General features: G+C 38.8%; 1 pseudogene; it reads left to right on the forward strand.

The window, feature by feature from the left end:
* Positions 1–1272: 1272 nt before the first annotated feature.
* On the forward strand, positions 1273–17043 carry LOC118556347 (annotated as a pseudogene).
* Positions 17044–17866: the final 823 nt, after the last annotated feature.

Consider the following 17866-nt stretch of genomic DNA (forward strand, 5'->3'; position numbering starts at 1 on the left):
AAGATAACACCCTGGGAAAGAGAGAGAGAGTGAGACGGGTACAAAAAGAAAAGGAAGAAAAACCACAGTGACACGCAACAATACGGAGAAGTTCATAGATTACTGCTTCAAAGCTTGGGTTTGTGTTTTACATCTTTTAAACGTCTAACTTCATCCCTCATCTGTGGCATGTGTTTATGGTTGCCCTGCTGCAAAACAGCTGGATTAAAATACACACCGAGATTAAATGACACAAGGTGGACTTTTGTTCGACCAATTACAGGTGACGTCACTCAAAAAAAAGGGGGGGGGGGTAGCCTACAAATTGCTAGGGGGGAGGTATACTTTCCCTCCCAATTAAAGTTTGTGTAAGTTTTTTTTGTATCGTATCCTGCAAAATTGCTGCTGCACCTTACCCAGAAACGTACTGCAAAACTGTTTACAATGCAACTGTCTACTTTTAAATCACTGCTGCACCTCACTGCATATTTGTTTACATTTGTTTTACATTGTTTACATTTCAACTGCCTACTGTTCACTGCTGCACTTTATCCGGAAGTCAATTGAAACTTATCCTGTAAGTGACTGCGATTTATCACCGCACTTTATCCTGTACTGTAATTCACTGTCAGGTATCCTGTAGAGTTACTGCAATCCTTCTGAGCTGTGTGAAAACGAAATTTCGTTCTGTGTGCACTCTGTGTATACAAAATGACAATAAAGAAAGTCTAAGTCTTTTCTATGCGATGAAACGTGAGTGAGATTAAAGGGCATGAATACTTTTGAAGGACACTCCATTTGCAGGGCGTCTTTGAGTGGCGCACCTGAGTCAAGTCTGGATGTTTTGACACGCACAGTTGGGCCCCCTCATATCAGCCCTTAAACAGGGCAGGGGGCTCACTGCGACGTCCCGATCACGTGGCTGTCCCATCGGCGAGGACTCCTCTCTCCACCCCACCACCTCCACTTCCACCCCCTCTCTCTCTCTCTCTCTTTCTCTGCTCCTCTGCGCAGCCGGCGATGCTGAGGCTGCGGTGGGAGATGAAGCGTTGCTGCTCCGGCGCGTAGAGGCGAAAGTTATGGCACGGCCATCCTCCTGCGCGCAGAGCAGAGCGTCCCGCAGCAGCTTGTGCCACGGTGCCGCACCGGGAGCGCGCACTGCCTCTCAGACACGCCAGAAATCCCCCTCACGCAGCCCGTCTTATCAGTCCTAAGTGGGGGGAGAATATAGGTCCCGAAAGGGTGTCGCCGCCGACAAGGGGAGGAAGAACTGACAGGTACGTGTTGCTCCTTATTACAGGGAACAGATTCCGCCGCTGTCAGCCACGTTTGAATCATTCGTCTGCTGCCCCAAACCTGTCATCCTCCCGGGACCCTCCAAAGTTATTTATACGCTGAAAACTTTTCAACCAACTTTGAAGTCGTTGCAGAGTTTGGGCTCTTGCTGAATGACGTTGCAGTTTTGTGTTTAAAGCGGCTCTGTGTGTCTTTTTTTGTTTTTAGTTTATTCTCTCAGAAGTGAGTGAGGGGCGCAATGTAACAGGCCTGCCGAGTAAAGATAACCCACCCGCAGCTACCGCACGGTAAGACCACCCTGTTCCCTCTCTCCACCCCGTAATAATGCGGGTTTGTGTTTGCTCCTGTGAGAGACTAAGCCTGCAGCTCAGGGTTGAACACCTCTTGGTTCTCTGCACAGCCTGGTCCATGGCTTTTCTGATTTTAAGCGCCAAACCCATGCAGTCGTCCAAGCTGGAGCGTCAGATTTAAAAGTGCCGAAAAGCTGCGAGGGGAGGGGGGATGGTTAAATCATAAAACTCTATAGTAATGATTTCTTTAGAGAGAATAAATCGCTAAGTTAGATCAAGAAACAGTTAAGCCATGAATGCATAATCTTCTGAAAAGTAGGTTAGTGGCCGGGTTGGAACATGCCCACATCCTGATACTTTTACTATGCGTAAATGAGTGTCCCTTCTGGACAGAATCGCCCCTTCTTTTTTTTTCTTTTTTTTTTTTTTGGATGAAAAGTATTCGCTGGATCACCTGGGGAGTCCAGTGAGACCGCTTCACCTCTGGTGCATGACTGGCTGTAAGTAAACTTCGTCAGACTGCAAGTTCAGTTAGAGATCTTTGGATTCATTTTGACAACAGTAATGCTGCAGGAGGGGATTATGAAAGCTAATCTCCCTTAAATACTTTATGTAATTAACTTTCTTTTTGATAAATGAGCTCTCTGTGGACATTTTCTAGACTGCAACCCAGTGCTATACATGTTTTGTGCTGTCAAGAGTAACATGTGCAACTGTTTTGGAAGAGACCTCCCGTTCGTTTGACCCACTTTTTGGAACAGGTTGCTCTGTCAAGAAGCTTGTTATCCTGCTGTAACCCTGAGCCATTTCAGAACCACAAATTCGAGTTATGTTGCTTGAAGCCATCCTGGTGCTGATTGTGCAAAAAAATGTTATCAGTCTAAATCTTGGTTTTTCTTCTCACTCTTTGAGTGCTTTCTTTATGTTTGTTCTTTTGCCTGAAAGTACCACTCACTCTGAGACGATGTAGACTGTAAATTTGCAAAAGCATGAAAACCAGCTGAACCTGGTGTGTCGAATTGTTAGGTTCGAAGGAGGGGCCCAACGTGTTTACACCACAACGTCTCTTGATGGCACCTTCTCATATATGTTGTGTTATTTAGATTTTGTTCCTGGTGCTGCTCCAGACACTTGCCGTACTCAGACTTGTCTGGGCATGAGAATATATAAGGAACTGCTTCTTCTTGTCATGTTGCCAATTATTGTATCCAAGTCAAACTGAACTGAATTCATCCTTGACTGCTCTTCCTCTTCAGCGTTAAAGAAATAGATTAGAATTATCCTCTAGTGGCATCTTGTTAGCTCCGGCATCATATAACCCTGTGACAAGTAAAGTTGGCTTCATCAGAGGCTAATTTGATACAGTCCCGTGAAAAGCTTTTAGCCAGATTTCCCGTTTTTGCTTATTTTTCACACTTAGATCACTCTTTCTGATCAGAAAAACACAATTACCCGTGAATAACCGTATCAATTTTTTTTTTTTTTGCAGGTTTCAAGCCGATCCGGTTGAAACCATACTTCCACCTGCTCTTCGCCAACAATTAGAATGACACTATAGGACCTGTGAGTTCTTTCTTCACCTGCAGTGCCTTCAGGGGAAATACCAAGACAGCATTAAAGGTATTTAAAAATGAAAAAAGTTAAAAAGGTAATTAAAATGAAAGTTCATTTTGTGAAGCACAAAGAAGCCAAATAGCTGAAAAGCGAGTTACAGAGGTTAGAGGCGTAAACAGAGAAGAATTCTTCCCCCTCATTCTTTGTCAGTTTTGATGTGATCATTCATCTTTCTCAAGTTTCCCTTTGGGGCTCTGATTGCATTAAATGCAAAGATCTAGTTAAGATAATACGATCAGTGAGCACCAGGTATTTCCAGTTTAAGCTTATGGGAGAAGAATGCGAGTTTGATATGGATTCTTCTGGGTAGTAATCTGAATAGGAGGGGACACATTGTCTCTGCCCCACACCCCCATTACCTGTGCAGGCAGAGAGAAGCCGGGCCTTATTCTACTCTTTGTCCAGGCTGATCTGGAATCCAGCTATTTATCCCAGTCATTTTTTTTTAATCTTGAAAAAAAAAGATTCAAGACATTCTTGCATATACAATAATACAAACATTTGTATTTTTTTAAAATAGTTTTACTTCTGTTTTTACTTTAACGATTTATGTACTTTTTTTTTTATTCTTCACTGTTCACAGATTTCTTTAACATGTTAATGTCACACAGTAACGCTTAACAGTGGCAGAATGCACAACACTGATGGCTGCACTGCAAAAACCGATCTAAAAATAAGTAAAATGTTCTTAAAGTTAGTGTATTTGTCCTTGATTTGAGCAGGTAAATAAGATTGTCTGCCAATGGAATGAGTACTTTTACCCCTAAAATAAGATAATTAGATATACTGCACTTGAAATAAGATGATGGAGATGATTTGTTCCTATTTTAAGTGCAAAAATCTTATTCCATTGGCAAATCATCTTATTTTCCTGCTCAAATCAAGGACAAATATACTAACTTTAAGAACATTTTACTTATTTTTAGCTCTGTTTTTGCAGTGTGGAGGTGGGGCTTAAAGCCACAGCTCCAGCCATCAGTGGAAATGCAACAGCCTCCATGCGGAGTAGAGACAGATTGACTGGAGTAGAGCCGTGCGGAGTGGAAATTGTCAATGGAGAAGCATAATAAGTGTACCTCTATAAATCTCCTGACAGTCTAATGTATTTATTTTGCTGGTCAGAATTTACCTACATAGAGGCTACTCATAGACACAAAAGTCATATTGATTTTGAGCTTTTAAAGATTTTTTTAAACGTTTCTTTTTTGCGGGTGGAATAATTATAAAAAGCCCAACCAATATTTGATCACCTGTTCCCAGGCAAGTTGCAGAGAAACCAAACACATTTTGTAACCATTAGCAAACCTCTGGCATAATGCTGGTTCGATGCTTGGCAATTTTCCCTATCAGAATTACAGGGTTAACACAAATCACTTGGTCTCCTGCCATCAACCCACCTTTTAAACATTCTCCATAAATATTGAATAATCTTGAGGTCATCACTTTTCCATGAGCTTAATGTCAGCCTGCTTGATCGATTCCAAAACTATTTCTGAATGATGTGTGTTTTGGATCACTGTCTTGTTTAAACAACCAATTCTGTCCAAAGTTTGATCATCTAGCTGTTGACTGGAGGTGAAGTTGGAGAATTTGCAGGTACATTTACATTATTTCTTCCACTTTTGTGGGAAACACCTGTCATACTGGCAATGGAACAGCCCCACAGCATGACACTACCAACACTATGCTTGACAAATGAGACCTTTTTTTTCTCCCGACTGAAATGCTCACCTTGAACCCTCCAAACATTTTTCTCATCGTTGTGACCCTATAACTCGATTTTTGTGTCGTTTGACCATAAAACCATTGTCCAGAACATATTGGCCTGATGAAGTGAGCAGCTTCAATTTTCAGCTAAGCTCAAATGTTTTGATTTTTGAGCAGGGGCTTCTTTCTTGGTCACCACGCACACAGTCAGCGATGTTAACTGAACAGTAACACTGGTGTTTCAGCATCTTCAGTCCTATGGTAAGCCCATGTGTCGTTGGTTGCTGGGTTATTCTGGAGCATCCAGCCAACTTCCTCTTCATCTAAAGGGTAGGAGTCTTTGTAAGACAGTTGAAACTTGGACATAGTTGGGAGTTCCAACAAGATTATGGTCCAAAAAGTACATCAAAACTGGGTTTTGAATGGATAAAGAAGGTTAGCTCAGCACACATCAGACCCATTGAAAAACGGTAGGAGTTTGTTCTGAAGTCAGCTGCCTACCTGGAAGTCAAACATCACAAATGCATTCTACCAATTCCAAAACGAAGAGTGGTCAGAAACCCAGCCAGTATTATGCCCAAATTTTGTTCATGGTTTTAAAAAGTGTAGGATTTCTGTTCAATTTCCTGGGGTTTTCCAAATATTGGGAAATCATCATTCCACCCTACAAAAAAACAATGTTTCAATTAAAATATCACAAATCCAAAATGATTTTATTCTGAAGATGAATGTACGTAAACCTGACGGGCAGGTTTTCATATCGGTTTTTGTCTTTTTTAGAGCACTCCTTTTGAATGTCTGCTACGTTATTCCTTCCCCTACTATATGTGGCAGTATCTTAATTAAAAATGTCAAAATCTTATTGGTCCGCATCTGGCTGCCCCTGCCTTAATCTCAATGGGTTATGTCATAGTGGTTGTAACTTTGAATTTTTATTTTTTTATTTTATGCTGCTGTAATGCCAATTTGACTTCTGCTGATTTGGTCTGGCCCCCATTATTTATGGTGGCTGGCTTTAGAGAGTGACGCATGCACTCATTAGTGCGTTTATACAACAAATAAGGGCATGTGTTGATTTGGATTGCAAATTGTTTTTTGTTGTCTTGGTGAAGGTTATTTCCCAACATAGCAGCATGTGGTGTTTCAAAACACATTTAAAAAAAGAGATGGGCTTCTAAAAGTTTTCCTTACAGACCTCTTACAAATTTCAAAAACAACTTATATCATGATGTCTTCATTTATTAAGAAAAAAAAATCTAACCAACCTAATAACTGCCTTTGGCCCATTGGTGGCAACAACTGCCATTTATCATTAATGATGATATAAATGATGATGAAATTAATCTTTGAAACTACTGTGGAGGTATTTTGACCCACTTTCTTTGTACAAATGTTTTAATTTCACCTTATGGAGGATTTTTGGGCATTAAAAGCCCGTTAAGGTCACATCAATCACATCGGTCCACTGGATATTTCCCAAAAATATGTTTTTTGGGAAATGTACTATAGAACCTTGTAAGCAGTGGTTTTGGGCTTGAAACTCTAATGGATGCAGTGTTAGCCCAGTCTCTGTGTTATTGTTGAAATACTAGATTTCAGCGTAGGCAAATAAAGCTTGCATGGCTTTGGTGGATGTTCTGGGTCCCTTTACGACCTCCTGCAAGACTCGTTGATGCTCTCTTTCTGTAACTTTGGTAGACCGGCCACTACTGGGAAGGTTCCCCGTTACATGTGTGGATAAGGGCTCTCACTGTGTGTGTAAAAACAACACATGATTGACCAAAGTGCTGCACAAAAAGCAAAATACAAGGCAAAGATTCAAACAAATAAAGACCCCCCCCCCCCCCCCCCCCCCCACAAACACACACACAAAATAATATTGAACATTTGTTACGCTTTCCAGGCTAATAGATGCCATTGACTATATTTCTCATCTGTTCCTGAATTTCTTTAGATCAGGGTGTGATCAGTTGCTTTTTCAGGTCTTTTAGGCAAAAATTACTTTTCCACATCGCCCCAGGATAATGAAATGTTTTTTCAATAGTAATTTTTAAGGGGAAAATGCTCTTTTACAGCACTCATTTCTAGATTCCTGCTACTTAAACTAGAGAAAGAACATCCAATAGAACAATATTGAGTGTGAAAAGCACATTAGCTTTAGCTTTAAGCACCTATCTTCTGCCACCCGTGCAGCAGTAACTATAACTAAAGGTAAACTATTGATCCAGCCTGCACATCAGCTTGGAGGAACTTTAGCCTCATCTGTACTGAGCAGCCTCTGCTCTGGGATGTTGAAGCGCTTCCTCACAGAAACTGTTCACTTCAGATCTTGGAAGAAATCGAATCCTCCGCTTGGATTAAGGTCGGGACTTTTACTTGACCATTCCAAAATATTAGCTGTCTAAAACTTGTTTCTACTTGTGTTTTGTCATGATGCTAAAGTTTGAGTTTCAGTGTCGGCTGTTCATGATCCATAAGCCGACCTATTCAATGCCCAGTTGTCTTTTCTTCACCTAAAAGTATTTATCCCCCTCAGTTTCACCTAGTGTCTCTGTTATTGCACCGGTGCATAGCTTGATTTTTTTTATACTGTGTAATCAGTGTAGCCCACAGGACTTTTAAGTTGATGTTGAAACTTTGACTTTCAGCTTTGTGGCTCCATGACTCCTGTTGGACCAGAGCCAAAACCTTTGGCCATACTGCCTGTATCTTCTCTTGATTAGTGAGATGTCTGCAGTCTGTAGATTATGATAAACTAAATCAATTTCTCCAGCTTGCAAGTGACATACACTGTTGTCAATGTTTGCAGTCAGGGGTCACAAAGACTTTTAGAGCACAAATAAATTTTTGTTGGGAAAAGAAAGTGGACTCTGTCAACTGTGGTTTTTTTTTTTACTTATAATCGGGTGTTTACCAGAGTCTAACATTATTTAAATCTATACTTGTTCAGTTATTTAAACTCAACTTAAATAATGAATCGGCCAATCGCAAAGCAATAACTCAATGCCTCTAGTCATTTAGATGTGGAGAAGATGACTTGCTGAAGTTCAAACAGAATGAGGGAGAAAGATCTAAGTGATTTTGAATGTGGCAGTGCCATCGATGTTTGACAGGGAGGCCTGAGTTATTTCCTAAACTGCTGATCTACTCAACTAAACCCTCAAATAGCCCCTTGTCACAACCAAGCTATGCAGAAAACCATCTCTGAACGTAACATGTTAAAACTTTAAGACCCGGGTTTTTGAAAAGCTTGGGGCTTTCCACATGCAATGGAAGAGTGCCTATTGGGAATCTCTTTGGGATCACTAATATGTACGTGACATTTGCTTTGATTGAAAAAAGTTGAAAGTTTGCAGCATATTTCCAAAAGACTACAATTACCCATACCAGAAGCCAGATGGCAAATAATATCTGTCCTAGTTTCAGCAGAGGTGTGGCTATTGCTAAGCAGGAAGAGTAGTAGTCCAGCAATTGGATGGTTGTCTGTTTGATATCAGCTTCCATTTGTTCCTTGGGCACACACTGAACCCCAAGTTGCCAACCAATCTTGGTGCATTTGCAATTGGGGGAATCTGAGGAGAAAAGAAAACCTAACCGATGTCTAATCATTGTCTATCAAAAAGCATATGCATTGTTTTGTTTTACGTAGCTGAAGACTGAACTGTTAACTAGTTTTGGTAGAATGTGTACCTGTTGTTGTTAATATCTCTTAATATCCCAAAAAATCTATCTGTTTAACCATTAGCAGACCTTAGCAGACTAATAAATGTTCACACACACACACACACACACACACACATACACACACTTATGCCTATAGAGCTTCAACAATATGCACCTTGCATATATGTCTTTGGATTGTGGGAGGAAATCGAAGTACCCAGACAAAAATCCACACATGCATATGGATATCAGGTAAAGACAGAAAAGCCTGGGGCAGGAGAGGAACTTCTTGCGATGTGTTAGTGATAACGTAGTTGCCGCTCTGCAGCCTTTTTCCAAAATGTGTAAAATAAACCATGAGTATGATTTGTTGAAAGTATATTTATTAAAGCGCTGGTGATATTTTTGTCAAACCATACAGATCCAGTTCACTCATTTTGTCTTGATTTGGTCCTGGCTTTTCATACAGGTCTAACTCTTACACATGTCAGTTTGTCCAAACATACATATATACATACAAAAAGTTGATTGTGCTTACCAGCTCCTCAGATTACAGGTCATTTCACAAAACTCCTCCGAGATGTTGCTGCATAGACAAACTTTCCTTCAAGCTGCCTCTGGGCGTGCCATGAAGATGTGTGGTTATGCAATCAAGCTAGCATCGCAGCAGTCCTAAAACCCCCCCCCCCCCCCCCCCCTACCACCACCACCACCAAAGGGAGCCAGTCACTGGTCAGATATCACACAGCAGGGCTGTAATAAGAAAAATTAATAGAGCCATAATTTTTCGTTCACTTTCGATGTTTGACTAATTAGCTTTATACGCCAGCAGTAGGTTTTGCCCTTTAGAGAGTCTTCCCTCAAATGCGTTGAACCAAATATATTACACAATTTCGCTGCCACACATTTAGAATTTATGGTTACTCTGCTCAGTATTTATGCATGATGTGCCCTGAAAGCATAATGTATCACACATCTCTTCCGGGTTGAATGCAGGGCATCTTATTCAAGAAAAAGAAAATTGCTGCCCATATAAAATTGTCCAGTCATCCAAAATTTTTGCACAGGATAATTATAGATGATGAAGTTTTCAATAAATTATAATCAATGTTATTTTTTTTTTGCCATCACCCTTTTATTGCATAATTCCACCAATTTCTTTATATGATGCTTCATCCTCAAATCCATCCACTGGTTTGTTTTTCAGGAGCAAATGGTTAATATTTGATCTTATGTCACATTGCCTTATTTAGTAGGTACAGCAGAATGATACTGGCTAGTCTATTTTTACAACAAGACATGACGACTTCTGGTTTACTTGCCTCTCAAGAACTGTGTCGGCCTCTCTAACCAGGATGAACTTGGTTTATTGTGATGTTTTCCACATCTGGAATGCAGGATAATTGATGAGCAAAATGTTTATTGCTAAACAAGCACATTTACATCAGCAAAAGCACTTGGATCATCTTTGGACTGTGATGCTAGCAGATTTTAGAGCTCAGCTCCACAGTAAGGCAACAAAAAAGAAAAATACAAAGCCCATGAGCTTGTCAACAAGGTTTATTTAGGGCTCATTTGATTTAAAATCAAAATTGAAAGCAGTAGTATCATGGTGTATACCCAACCCTCATATTACAGCAGCAAAACCTGTATTAATTTCATATCCTTTAAAAAAAAAATAATTTTCACCAACTATGTTTGTCACAAATGATTTGTTATCAGTAGCAAGAGGCCCAAATAATAGATGAGTGTAATTTTTTAAATCGATTTGTCAAAATAAAATAATGTCAGCTCTACAAGATCAAATCCAATGTCTTCTTATTCCCATACTTTACCTCTGTACCCAGTTAAATTAGTAGATTTTGTATCATCCTTTGGACACAGAGCGAGATTAAATTCCTGCAAAAAATGCTCTACTTCAGCTTCTGTAAATTGGTAGTATTAGGTACCCAAATTCAGAATGCAACAGTTTCCCTATGTGTGTCAATTTACACAATTCAGTTAGGAAAAAATAACTACACTGTCTTTATGTAAATACTAAAGTTAAAAGGTAGCAGTCATTGATTTATTTAGTATAATACTAATACGGGCATATTACAATAATAGTGATGTGTTGTTCCTTCTCTTAACCAGCAAAGCACATCTTGCTGTTGTAGTTTAGTCTGTGAGCAGTTCATTGTGTTTTGCTCTGTCTTCACGTTGTTTCCAGCTGTTTACTCATCCATTGTGGTGGCTGGCAGGTCCAAACACACAGCAAATGGCTGAATGGTGCCACAAATGGTCAAACTACAGAAAAGTGCTGCTATCAGAAAAAATAGAATGACGCAAACTGCAATACATACACATGCAAAAACATAAAAAATATGCAATAGAAAAATGCTGCAAAAGAAAATGCTGCATGTACCAAAAACAAGTACATTTTTTTTTATAAAACTCACTCTAAAAAAATGGAACTGCGCCAGACCACTACACCACATTTTTTTTTTCATTTTGCTTCTATTTTCTGTGATTGCAGCATTTTTCTCTTGCAGCATTTTTTGTTGCATGTGTTTTTTGTGTTTACGTGTTTTGGATTTTGCATTGTTCATGTGTCTGCCGCATGTTCAGCCATTTGCTGCACGTTTGCACCTGTCAGCCACCCTAATCCATCCATCCATCCATCCATCTATCAATCCATCCAATTGTCCCACAAGGGATCCATTATTTTGGGGCTCATGCATGTCTCAAGCAGTCATTTGGCAAGAGGCACGGTTCGCCGTAGATAGGTAAAATGAATTAATTATTATGTAAAACCTGCAATGTGTTATTTCAACAAAGTTTGTTAAAGATCTGTTAAAGTCTTGGGAGGATGATTATGGGAAAGAACATTCCAAGAAATGCTCAAAGCTGTCCAAGGTCAACCATGGATTGTTGGGTGTCAGACCACAGCACAGCCTGAAACATGAACAGGTTGATACTTAATCACTGGAGCACAAAAGTTTTACAGAGTTGTTTTATAAAGCTTCAGTGACACGGTATACAGTACAGTAGTATTTATATGTGTATTATTTACGTTATATTATAATAGATTCTTATACTGAATATTTGGTTTGATATCTTATTTTAAGGCCTATATATATGGTCACAATGCCAATAATATATTTGGTCAGTTGGATGGTGTCTAACTGGTCTTAATGCACACTATATACCGTCCTATTCAATAAATTAGAATATGCGCTTCAATGAGACTTGTTTTTTTAGATTAAAATTATCTTTTGAAAATAACCTTTAAGGAGGTATTAAACATAGTCTTTTTCAAGCCAACAGTTTGTTTTATTGATCTGATGCGAAGTTCGTATCTTAAATGTTGTGTTTTCATTTGCTGTTGGTGAAAAATCATCATAGTTAACGGAAATAAAGGCTTGAAAACATTAGCCTGTGTTTAACTTATGTAATGTGTTTCACTTTGTGAACATGGTTACTGAAATAAATTAACTTTAATAATATGTATTGAATTGGTCTGTGTATATTATTAATGGTTGAGATGCTAAAGCTCGCAGAAAATGGTGGGAAACTTGACAATGAAAGGAAAAGTTGGGAAAATGTTGGTTAGTTGGAATCCATATTGTTTTCCTTTTTGCCTTAATTTTAGTTCATACCATCTCCACATTAATTGCCACCTCTGATTAAAGATGTAAAAAGCCCTAAAATAAATTAATTATTCTAAATGTTATTTATACTTATTATACTTTTTTAAGGTAGACAGAGTCTTGCAAACTTTATATTTGCAACCCATGAATTCTTGTTTCTCTGGGGTGGGGATTAATGTAACACATGGTTTCACTTAGCATCCCTGCAAAATTGGAAAGACAAGAGAACATGGCGTTTGATTAAAAAAGACATGTGTGGACCTTTCTGAGTCAGAAAAGGGCAACCAAAAAATATCACTCATCAAAAAATGTCCTATTGTCTACAGTCAGAGCCATAATTTGATGGTTTAAAACCAGCATGACTGTGATACACAAGGCTTAACCAGGACCCAAGTTGATCTTGCCACCACAGATGCAGCGAGGAGGAGAGTAAGGGAGGTTAAAAGAAAATCTGCAAAGCTCGCTTTTAGAGAACTGCAGCAAAGAAAGGGATATTGGGGCGCACAACGTCGACCACAGCAACAAAATGACTTTCCCTGGGGTGCCAATTACTGCGAAGGTTGCTGGATAAGCAGTTTTACCTGAGAAGGTATTTTTTTCCTTCGCCAGTTACACCATTACAATGACAGGTTGCTCAGTGATGCGAAACCATCGTAGACATAAACTGAACAGAAGAAACCGACCAATCAGATACCCAATCAGTCAAGTTGTAGGGTCCACAGTGATCTTAAAATCTTAAAAAGGGAAAGCAGAAGTGCTCCTCCATCATGTTCAAATTTCTGTTCCTTGTTATTATGGATTCTGGTGAATGGCCATTTAAGACTGAAATGTAGAGAAAATGATACGCATGTGCTCATCCACTGTAAATACTTAAGAAAACCAATAGAGCAACATTTCTCCTACACAATTTAATGATCCACAACACACTGAAGAGCAGCAAAAACTGGTGCCTCCCCTCTTCTACTGGTCAGCATTGTTTTTCATGTTGTTTGATGTGAAACTGAAATGTTGCCACAGCGCCAATTCTTTGTTTTTTCAGTACAAGACTGGATTTCATCCTATGGGTATCAAAATCAGTCACTGTGTTGTTTTCCTTGAATAATATACATCTTTGGGCAAAATTGAATTACCAGAAAGTTAAACTATCATCAGCAAAATGTGAAAAGAACATGCTGTTCATGCTGGCAGTAGGCCCCAACATATGCATAATTAAATATTTGCTCCTGCAGAGACACAGACTTGTATAATATGAACGCTGCTCAGACATTCAGTCCAGTGGAGCAGCTGTAATAAGGGCAGAAGAGGAGGAAAAGTAACTAGCCTTGGTTGCACCGTGACTGTCACGATTTAAACATTAATAGCTGGATTTTCTTTGCGACTTTTGTGTTAGATATATAGGATCCATTTTTGAAAATGTGACCAGAGAGACTATAAAAACCTAAAAATCTATTCTACTCTAATTGTTTTTTCCCCACGCATATTCTTTGTAAAAAAAATATAAGGGATTCCTATTTCTCTTTGACACTATTTTAAAACAATCCTTTATTAGTAATGTTAAAGCCGAAGCTTATAAAGATCTAAAGGAATTACTGTCCACTGTCACTTAGCTTTAAAAGTACTTGCGTATTTAATTCATGACAAAACGAACATAAATGAATAAGAACATAAAAAACTAAGACATATCTAAAATCTTGATGGGTGTACTAAAAGTTCATTTATGAATTCACATAACTCAGTGTGACTACAAAAATTTTAATTTGTAGGAGCTGCATTACCAAATAACAGTGTGCTGTTAGCTGCTCGAAACACATTTTAATAAAAAGTTGCGTTGCAAAATAAAGTGTTCATGCTGCTGTAGAGCTCGCATTTTAGCATGTTGACTACAGTAGCTTGAGAAGGCTCAAAGAAAAATCACTGACCTACTGTGTCCTGTAATCTTTAAGTGGATGAATGCTTTTTTTTTTCATTAAGGACAATCCCAGCAAGGACTTTCTATATATATATATATATATATATATATAATTATATATATATATATATATATAGCAAGCTTGCTTTATAATCTGTTTTTTACATCACTATTTATTTTGTTCTAAATAACAACCCTTTTAAACACACCATCTCCAGGTTGAATACCTTGGTAACACAAACCAATATTGGACTATTAGGATTTGGTTTGGCTATCCCTGTATTACTTTATATTAATTAATTTGATTTAATAAGTAAATATCCGTTTCAATAATGTCTGGGTACTATAATACACTGCCAAAATTGTTGAATAAGGGAGATATCTGAGCTTTAAGAGTGTTCTTCTGTGTCATAGCGCAATATTGATATAAAACACCGACAACCTTTTACGCCTCTGAAATTACTTGGATTCTTTTTATTTTATTTTATTTTGAGAGTAAATACAGAAAGAATGTACATTCATTGCCGCTTAGATTTTTTTTTAAATATATATGCAAAAACCTTTGACTATTACACAGAAATAATCATCAGTGACTATGCAGTGGGAAAACCTAAGAAAAAAAAAACATCTGGTACATAACTTTAAAATGCTGTTTGATAATCAATATGTGTTTTAATTATTTTTCTATTTGCTTCCAGTGAAACAAAGGCCACAATGAACCTGTTCGGGAGAGATGCAATGACCACAAAGAAGGAGAAGGAGAAAGAGATTCAGTATGAGGACCCTCCAGATGGAGGGTGGGGCTGGATGGTGGTCCTCCATTGTTTCTTGGTATGTTGATCTGATTTCTGAAATATTATTTTTTTAAAATTTCTATCACAATTTGTCACAAATTCCAGTATCCCCGATATATGTACAATGGCAATAATTACTTGAAGGCAGCCTAATGTTTCCCCCTAAAGAAGTTTCAAAACAAAAACAGAAAAACAACTTAGACTAATTGATAAAAAGGTTTAGCATGAGTATCTGAAAACATTGCATATTTTTTTCTTCACCTTGATTATTGCAGTACTACTACTGCTAGTTTACACTCTTGCACAAGCATGAAGAGGTGTGTGATTGAGTAAAAATCCTACTTTGGACATTTTACTTCTTCTTATCCTTTCTCTTTTTTGCATTTTTAGTACTTGATTTGACATGAAGCTTACTTTCAGTTAAATCTTTTGCTGTGTAGATATATGTTAAATTGTAAAATAAAAAACAACAACTACAAACACTTCATTGAAGGGTATTTGTTACATGGATTGTGTTGAGGAGGTTTAGGTAGAATTCACCTCCTTGATTACACAAGCTCACATGTGTGTTTTACATATCGCTACGCTATGAGGCAGTGGATAAAAACATGACTTGTTGACGTTTCTGTATATTGGCATCTGTGTGTATTTGCAGGTAAATGTGCTTGTGATGGGCACATTAAAAAGTTTTGGGATTTTCTTTGTGGCATTCCAAGATGAGTTTGGCGGCTCAGCCGAGAGCATCAGCTGGATCGGTTCCATCATGTCTAGTTTACGACTTTCTGGAGGTTTGGAGAAAAACAAATATATATATATTTTTTTGTTTTTCATGTCAACCCTTTGAAATAGCTTTACCAGCAATAATTAGATGTTTTATAACTGAGAGGGGGAAAATATGTCCAAAGAGCCAACTCCGTGTAAAATCTTCTCCTGCAGCGCCCCTTGCCTCTGTGGCCTGTGCCAAGCTGGGACCGAGGGTGACCTCAATCTCCGGTGCAGTGCTAGTTAGTGGAGGCTTCATCTTAAGCATCTTTTGCCAGCAGTGTGGTATACCTCTACATTAGCATGGGAGTGGTAGTCGGTGAGTTTAAGTTTGTGAAAATAAGTTGTGTTGTTGCTGTTTTTTTGGATGAAATAATTGCTTCTTGATTCTTTTTACTTTTAAGACTTTAATGTTCCCAGAATGAAACAGAGATTCATCCCACTAACCTATTTTCTCCTGTCAGGAATGGGTTTTGCACTACTATACCAGTCGTTTTCAGTGATAACAGCGCTGTACTTCAGAAAACGCCTGGCAACAGCATATGCGATTGGCCGATCTGGAATGGGTTTGACCTTTGCCCTGGCTCCATTCACCCAGCTGCTTCTGGATCAGTATGCTTGGCAAGGTACGTGGGATAACTCTTTAAATGAACGCTTTGTCGGTCAGCAAATTTCATGTCGTGGGTTTGGTTTTTCATCCTTAGGTGCAATGCTGATTCTCGGGGGCCTCATGCTGAACTTGGTGGCTTCCGGGATGCTTCTGAGACCCATCAACGTGAAGCCGCCTCTTTTAAACCCTACTTCTTTGCCCATCCAAAAGAGCCCTGCCATTTCCCTGAAGAGCTCTGCAGAGAAGGACTACCCTAAAAACTGCCTGAGTAGCTCTCCTCCTTTAACCAATGGTGTCTCCAAATCAGGCTCCCTCCCATCCTCTCCTTCACCTGACAGGGACACTGAAAACTTGAGAGGACAATGCATTCATGGACAAGAGAGCCAGTCATTGAACCCTGAATTGACTAAACTGGTCCTAAATAACATAAATGGCCACGAGCCCCAACATGACTCGGGTCAGTGTAAGGCCTGCAACCCCGACAGCCCGGCGGAGATGAATGGTAGCATGAACAGGTCCACAACCATTGGAGTTCCTTTACAGGCCAGTGTGCCGACTGAGGTGGCAGTCGTAAAAGACAAAGTACTGGATTTCTCATTACTGAAGGACCCCTTCTTTTGCATCTACACTTGGTCCTTGGTGTTCAGTCAACTGGCCTACTTCATCCCGTACTTCCACCTGTCTGCCAGGGCCAGAAACCTGGGGATCGATGCCATGGATGCCTCTTTCATCATCTCTGTAGCAGGTGAGACTAACATCAGTCTTTGAATTTCCCTTAATATTCAACTTACTTGTGGAAAGCATGACAAAGGTTTTGTGTTTGGGAAAGACATCTAATTTCCGTTTGTTTGGTTGTTGTTTTTTTAACGGAAAACACAACTTTTAGCATCTCTGTAACCTTAAAAAAAAACATTGTTCTCTATGTATTAATTTGGTAAACTAATGAAATTTAAAAGTTTTGTAAAAGAAAGCCCTGTAAAGATAATTTCAGAGAAAATCCCAGGGGATCTTTTACACAGAGAAAGACTGCTCCTGCATTGACTTTTGTTAACGTGGACGGGTCCAACACCAGAAAAATCACTCAGTAACAATGATTTTTTTCTAAGAATGCAAATAGAAAACAACTGCTCTTAGTGAGAACCTTGCTCAGATTGTTAAATATGTTTACGAGGTAGAGGAATGCCGGAAGAGTATATTTGGTTGTGTTTGGTGGACAACTCATCAGATCCTTTCGGTTTAAGTAAAACGTGTAGATGCAGTTTCTACTTAGGGCTAAGAAGGTGGTGGGTGGTTCAGCAGTATCAGCAATAATATGTAGCATACGTGTCCTTCTGCAAAAGAAAAAAAACTAAGATTACCTCTTTAGAATTTGCTAACATACACCTGAATTTGAACCAACAGTATTGTTATGTAAGAACCAGAGACAGGAGGTTTTCGTGAAGAAAGCCTTCAATACATAGAAACCAGACAATTAGAGTAACTGATCACCATTTACTGACCATTTTAAAACATGTAAAAAAGAAAAAGTGCTCAGTTTAGTTGTATTCTTCTTTTAGGATTCTACTACAGCATATTCTTCTAAGGGAAATTATCAAGCTTGATATTATACTCTT

This window comes from Fundulus heteroclitus, unplaced genomic scaffold (genome assembly GCF_011125445.2).
Source record: "Fundulus heteroclitus isolate FHET01 unplaced genomic scaffold, MU-UCD_Fhet_4.1 scaffold_614, whole genome shotgun sequence".
In the NCBI taxonomy this organism is placed as follows: domain Eukaryota; kingdom Metazoa; phylum Chordata; class Actinopteri; order Cyprinodontiformes; family Fundulidae; genus Fundulus; species Fundulus heteroclitus.